Here is a 7,256-nt window from a genome sequence, read left to right as displayed (position 1 = left end):
CCAACATGCCGATCGTCTGATCGTACATGTCTGAACTGGCGTGGCTAATTGCTGCAGGAAATGTGCGAAACCACACGTAGTGTGTTTTAGCTTCACCAGTTCTTTCACACCATAGAAAACAGTTTCTATTACTCAAACCAGACCGACTGAGAATAGGAAAACACTCAATCCTTCACCTGTGGAATTTTGGACAGTGTGCTAATTTGAGATATTTGTTTCACACACATGAAGTTAAGGGATGCAGAAAGGTGATCAAAACGCGCAGCACGGAACACTTACAATGGGCATTGTCACATAGAGCTGGCTGATGCAGCAAATAACAGAGAATAATTTTGACCTCTCGACTTGTGGGATTATGAGACCTGCAAACTCCCACTACCTCCTACCTGCAGTGCAAATTCCAGAGCTGAGAGTCAGTGCTCTTTACAATAGTATGCACGATGGCACACGGGTCATCACCATTATCTTACTGCGCGAGAGACCTGGGTTCAATTCCTGCCTCAGGCGACTGTCTTTGTAGAGTTTGTACCTTCTCCCCATATCTGTATGGGTTTTCTCCGGGTTCCTCTTACAGTCTGAAAATGTGCTGGTTGTGTGAATTGGCTGTGCTAAATTGCCCGTGTTAGGTGAAGGGTGTAGTGAGTTGCGGGTCGGTTTGGACTTGTTCGGCCAAAGGGCCTATTTCCACACTGTGAGTAATCTAATCAAGACTCCGTTCGACCGATTTTGGTGTCAAGGAATCGTGAACCTTGAGTCAATGGACATCAAAAAATAACATTCTTTCTGCAATTGTGGTACATACAAATATCGTGTCTTCAGACGTTATAATATCATCACAAGATTACTTTATTGCAGTTTGGACTGCATACACGTCTATGAGGAAGAGTTTTGTCAATCAGCTGGAAACCACTCTGCCGTTTTCATCTGTAAACCATGTATTTCCACTGGATAGAGTCAATTGCCAGAGACATTTCTCCAGAGCATAAATGGGGGATACGACGGGCCTTACTTTTAAGATTTTAGGAGAAAGGTACAGAGGGTTGAGAATGCATGGAATGATTTGCCAACCTTGGTGGTGGCAACAGAGTCATTGAGGACATTTAAGCGATGGCTGGACATGCACATTGATAGCAGTGAATTGAGGGGTGCGTAGGTTACGTTATTGTATTGTACATTCGGATTAATTCTCGGTATAAAAAACGTGGGCCAAAAGCCCTGCTCTGTCTTGTACTTTTCTATGTCCTATATGCCAACACATTTTTTCGTAACAATAGCTACGTGCAATATTGATAATAATTTTTGTGAGAAAAATGATTGACATAACAGGATATTTGGAGATATTAGGGAAATCAATGTCGGGAGTGTGATGCAGGAAAACCACAGCAGGTCAGGTAAAGTCAGAGGTGCAGGACAGTCGACGTTTCGGAGATGGGTCCTTCATCAGGAATTAACAGGATGTTGTCAAATTTCAACGGGAATTGCTCTTGCTTTTAAGGGATGTGTAAAGATTTGTTGCTTGGGTACTCAAGCTGGAAAGTTGATTTCCAGACGTTTCATTCACTGTCTGTGTGACATCTTCATTGCTTTGACGCCTCCTGTGAAGCAATGCTTATGGTGACTTCAGGAATTTACTTGGTTCTCCTGCTGCTTCCGGGGGTTAGTCGTAGTGGCCTGTATATTGGGACTAGGTCAATGCGTGTGTTCATGGTGTCTCTGAATGGGCGTCATGTTTACAGAAATTCTCTGGCTCTGCTGTGTTCAGTTTGTCCTGTGATCGTTGCGTTGTCCCAGTCGAATTTGTGGTCCCTATTATTTGATTGTATGGCATCTCAGGACAGCTCGTCGTACAGTTTAATGGCGAGTTGGTGTTGGTAGATTTGGAATGCTAGTTGTCTACCTGTTTGACCTGCAAGTCTTTACATGGAGTATTGTAAATTACTTTCGTCTTGCACATGATGTGTATAGGGTCTTTTCATCCCGTGAGTTGTTGTCTGAGCGTGGTTGCCTATTTATGGGTTGTCATGAACACTAATGATGGGAGAAATCTGGCTGTTAGTTCCGATAAGGTAGCGTGGCTAATGAGTTGGGTCGTTGCATGCCCTAGTTGATTGTTTGTCTGCTAGGCATCTGCGCATGAAGATCTGTGGATGTCCGTTCTTAGTGAATACTCTGCAGAGGTGATCTCCTTCACTTCGCAAATTTGTATTGCTGCAGTTTGTTGCGAACCTTTGAACAGGGTCCGAATGCAGTTTCTATTGGGTGTTTTCGGCTGGCTGCTGTTGTAATTCAGGATCTTGTCCGGGTTTGTGGCTTTCTGTACACATTTGTAAGGCATTCATCGTTCTGTGTTATTTCGACCATAAATCAACAGGTTCCACTTTCCTGTCACATCAACCCATCCCACCGTGTTCCCATGCCACCATTTTAGTGTCTCGTAAGGCATAGCACAAACTGGAAGAGCAGCACGTCATTTTCTACGTCGAGACCGTGCAGCCTTCAGGAACCAGCATCGAGTTCGACCATTTTCCAACCTGTCTGCCATCTTCCACATTCTTATCCTACCCACATCAGTGCTGAAGGAGGAATCGGTAGGCTCAAAACATTATCTCTTCTTTCTCGACACATATGTACTAGACCTGTTGGTTTTGTTCATATATTTCTGCTTTTCATTGATGAAATTTATACCGTTCTGATCGCCAGACTGCAGGAAGCGTGCGATTGCACGAGAGGGTATTCAGAGGAGATTGACCAGGAGGTTTCCTGGGCTGGACCATTTCCACAGTGAAGATAGACGAGCTTGGTTGGGGCTGTTTATTTAAAACCAGAAAAGGATAGTTCAGGAAGTGAATGAGGTGCACATAGTTATGAATAGGATAGACGTGTGTGACAGGAATAACTTCTTAAGAGAAAAATAAATAACCAGGGATATTGATTAAAAGCAAGAGAGAGAATGTTTAGGGAAGATTTGGAAAGAATGCATTCACTGAAGTAATGCTGCTTGTTTGGAATGAACTTCCTAAAGGCGTGTTGAAGCTAAGAGTCATCAGATTATTTCAGCAGGATGTAGCCTAACAAGAGAAATGACAGAGCGTAATTGGAAACATATCAAGTCCTGGAAAGTTAGGCAAGAATGAATAGATGGTAGATAGGATACTCAACACAATGGGGCAAGGGTAACTTGGTGTACGATTAAGGGAGGTTCTGTGGTACAATGGACAGCACATCTTTATTTCGGGTGTCATTGGAACTTCCTGTGTTCGCGTTCCAACAGAGTCAAGCTTTAGTTCAGATTTGAATGATTCAATAACGCTCTGATGATCAATTGTCTTTTCTTGTCATTTGGAGATCCAGTGTCTGTTGTTCATCAGAGGGAGATCCTCACCTTCTCGTATCAATTTTTCAGGGAGTTGCATTGTTCAAAACATAATCGGAGAAGAACTGACTGCTCACTCGCAAACTCTGCCAAGAATTTGCTGAAACTCAACTGGCGTAGAGCACAAAATCTCCATTCTACAGTTGCACTGTCACATTCGTTTTATTTTGAAGGATAAATCGATAAATGTCTATTTCATAATGTGTGACAGTTGTATAGATGGGCTGGGAAAAGCCAATGAAGTGTTCAGTAAGCCATGAGTATATCGAATACCGGGCATGGTCAGTGAGTTGAATGATCTCCGCCTGTTCCTCACTGTAAGTATTGTTTCTGGCGGGTGTGTGTGTGTGTGTGTGTGTGTGTGTGTCGTGTGGGGGGAGGGGGTTCAACAATAAGTTGATGAAGACTGTGTGTATCTACACCATGGAATATCAAGGTTCGCCCATTTACTCCACCGCACTCACAGCTGCAATAGACAGTTTATGTTGCAGATTTAGATCAAATAATGGAGAATTCTCACAGGCGCTCTGTCCGACTACATGTTCCATCACACAGTTTTCGAACTGCACCTCAGGAGCGAACGACCATGTGAATATACGAGATGCAGGGTCAGACTTTTCCTTTCTTGGGTTGGATTTTGGCCATAGTAATGAACACGAATTTTTGACAATCTGACAACTACTCTGGATGTCCGCTAAATTACAATTCAAACTGAAACACAACTTATCCTCACAAAGCATTCTTATATCTTCAGCATTTATGAAAATCATGTAGTAATAGGAAAAAGTGAGAACTGCAGATCCTGGAGACCAGAGTCGAAGTGTGTGGTGCTGGAAAATTCCTGATGTAGGACTTACGCCTGAAAGGTCGAATTTCCTGCTTCTGGGATGCAGCCTGGCCGGCTGTGCTTTTTCAGAACCACTCACTTGGATATCGTAATGTTAAGTGTTGTTGACAATGTGTTAAGTATGGGTCATGTTATCAGTATGAACTTTCCAACGAAGTTGGTGAAATGTCACTGAATTGCATTCTCTGAGGAGTTGAAAGCAATAGAATGACAAGCCCCGTGACAGCAGCGATGTGACATTGTCTGTAATCATAGCAAGAAGTCATGGAAACGTATTTTTCAATAAAGTCTATTTGCACAATATTTTCAATATCTCTTTCCTGGATCTACTGCTCCAATAATCACTGGTCTATCTCAGAAAAGGTGTTCTGGGGGAGGCTTCATCTCAGAACGGCAGAAACTGCATGGGGCAACTGACTGGAAGGGCCCGGTGGTCAGATTTCGACATATTGAAGAGCATTTGAAGCCATTTCTAGTGCATTGGCCAGCTCGGGTGGCTTATATGACAGTATGGAGGCAAGTAAAATTCGAGGACATGCGTTTGAGAGTCGAGGAGCTTTTAGTAACATTGACCAGAGATAACTGGAAGAGCCTGTGGCAGAGTCACGGAACAATGTTGAGTAAAACAGCATTATTAGTTAGAAACCAGTTTCTGATTTTTTTTACAAATTCCTGTCTCTGGGGAATATCTCAAGTTTGATCCAAAAAAGCTCCGCAGATTCCCCTGTTGACTTCCTGTCTGTGGATAGAGAAATAGGGGTGAGGTTTTACCCGATAATCTCTTCATGTCGCTGAACCTGCTCTTGGTTATATTCTGGGAAATACGTTTCTGGGAATGCTTTTCATATTATTTCTTTGCTGCAAACTCGCATAAATCATTGAACCCATCGAAAGGAATTAGATTGATCACATTTTGTAGTTTAAATCTTGCCAGAAAATCTGATTCCACCAAGATGATTTTCTTTTAAAGTGATGCTGTGAAGAACAGAAGGTTCAAACAGGGATACGAATGAGACTTGTCATGAGATGTCTTGGGCGGAGATCAGTGAACATGAAATGGACTCATTCCCACTTCTGGTGATTGCGATGATATGTTCAAGGCAACAGATGGCAAAAATGCTAGCGTGTTACATCGACCTGTCAGTTACTGCTCACTTTGGTGTAACTTCCCTTTAAAGAGGTCCTAAAGTCTCCATTGTAAGACGGAATAGGTGAACGAGTGAGACTAGGATCATTATTGCAATCTGAGGCATTGTGAGAATTAATTCCTCGCTTTTGGTCTCACTCTATATAGGTTACCAGTTATGCAACGGACTGAGCTGACCGACTTCCCATCAATGCAGAGCTAAAACAAACAGGTCAGTTATTTTACAATTTATAATAGTTCACGTAAAATGCTACACCTTTCAAACCAGCCAGCTCTATTTGTACTTAGTCTGATTCAGTTGCAAGTGTTACACTCGTCCTTTCCAATTACAGTTAATGAATAAGAGAATGTGCCCCTAAGACCAAATCACCCCAGCAGCACAAACTCCCTGGCCCTGTTAAATTCACACCTTGTGTGTCTGCATGCGTCCTTTCGAACATCCTGGTATGAGCTTGTGAAATGCATTTCCTGAAATGTGATTTCTGACTTCAACATAACTACATGAAACAAAGAAAACTGCTACAAACGTGTACTTATCATTAACCGAAAGTTTTGATGCCCCAACCTCAAAATATAAGTGAGATAATTTTCCTCTTATTTACAATTAACAAACTCACATCATCGGGAAGCCATCCATTCCGACACAACTCTGTGTTGCCTGTTTTGTCCCCACATTTGGTGTAGAACGGTGGGTCAGTGGTTAGCATTGCTGGCTCATATCACCAGAGTCCCAGGTTTGATTCCACTCTCGGGTGACTGTCTGTGTGGAATTTGTGCAGGTAAGATGAATTGGCCATGTTCAATTTCCATAATGTTGGGTACATTCGTCAGAGGGAAATGGGGTGAAGTGGGTTAATCTTCGGAATGTCGGGCGTGGACTAGTCGGCCCGACGGGCCTGTTTCCAGACTGTTGGGAATCTAATCTAATGAAGGAGCTTTTGAATTTCCAATACTCGTGTCGCACGCACGACCTGGATAGAGTATCTTATTGTGTCTCAAGTTACGTCTTTTCACATCCGATGAGATACTGGGGATTTATCCACCTCCACGCATTACGAGACATTCAGCACTTACTCAGTCTGCAATATAGACATTTTCCAAGATGTCACCATCTATTTACCTACATTCTGTATCTTCCATGTCCTTTTCCACAGAAAATGCAAATACAAAATACTCGTTTAGTATTCCCGCTATTTTCTGAGGCTCCACACAACGGCCGCCTTGCTGTTTTTTTTTGAGAAGCCCTATTATCTCCCTAGTTACCCTTTTGTCTTTAAGGTAGTTGTAAATGCACTTTGGATTCTCCTTAATTGCAATTGCCAAAGCTATTTCATGTCCCCTTTTTGCCCTCCTGATTTCCCTCTCAAGTATACTCCTACTGCCTTTATACACTTCTAGCGATTCACTCGATCTATCCTGCCTATACTTGACATATGCTTCCTTGTCTGATAATGACATCTTGTTGGCCCCTGTCCACCCTTGAGAACATTCTGCGCCCTCACTGAGACATCCTTGATCCTGGCACCAGGGAAGAAACGCACCATTCTGATTTTTCGCTGCTGACCACAGGAACGTCTGTGTGTCCCTCGGAGTAGAGAGTCCCCTAACACAATTGATATCTTGGAACCCCACGCACCCCACATGAGAGCCAGTCTCAAAACCCAAAACTTGTATATGCTTCGTTTCCCTGTGAACCCATCACACCCTACAATTTCCAAAGAAGAGTGCTCCGCTTAACTTCACTTGAGTTAACCCATCTATGTGACAGTATCTGCGACTTTCCCCCTTCCTATAACTACCATCCATCACATTCACCTGCTGTTGGAAATTCTTCATTGCCTCTACATTTCTCTCCAACCGATCCATGTGATTTGATAGGATTCGCAATC

The sequence above is a fragment of the Chiloscyllium plagiosum genome, unplaced genomic scaffold (assembly GCF_037043375.1).
Source record: "Chiloscyllium plagiosum isolate Xiang-an unplaced genomic scaffold, Cpla_swu_hap1 HiC_scaffold_14, whole genome shotgun sequence".
Classification (NCBI taxonomy): domain Eukaryota; kingdom Metazoa; phylum Chordata; class Chondrichthyes; order Orectolobiformes; family Hemiscylliidae; genus Chiloscyllium; species Chiloscyllium plagiosum.
This window is presented reverse-complemented; position numbering follows the sequence as displayed.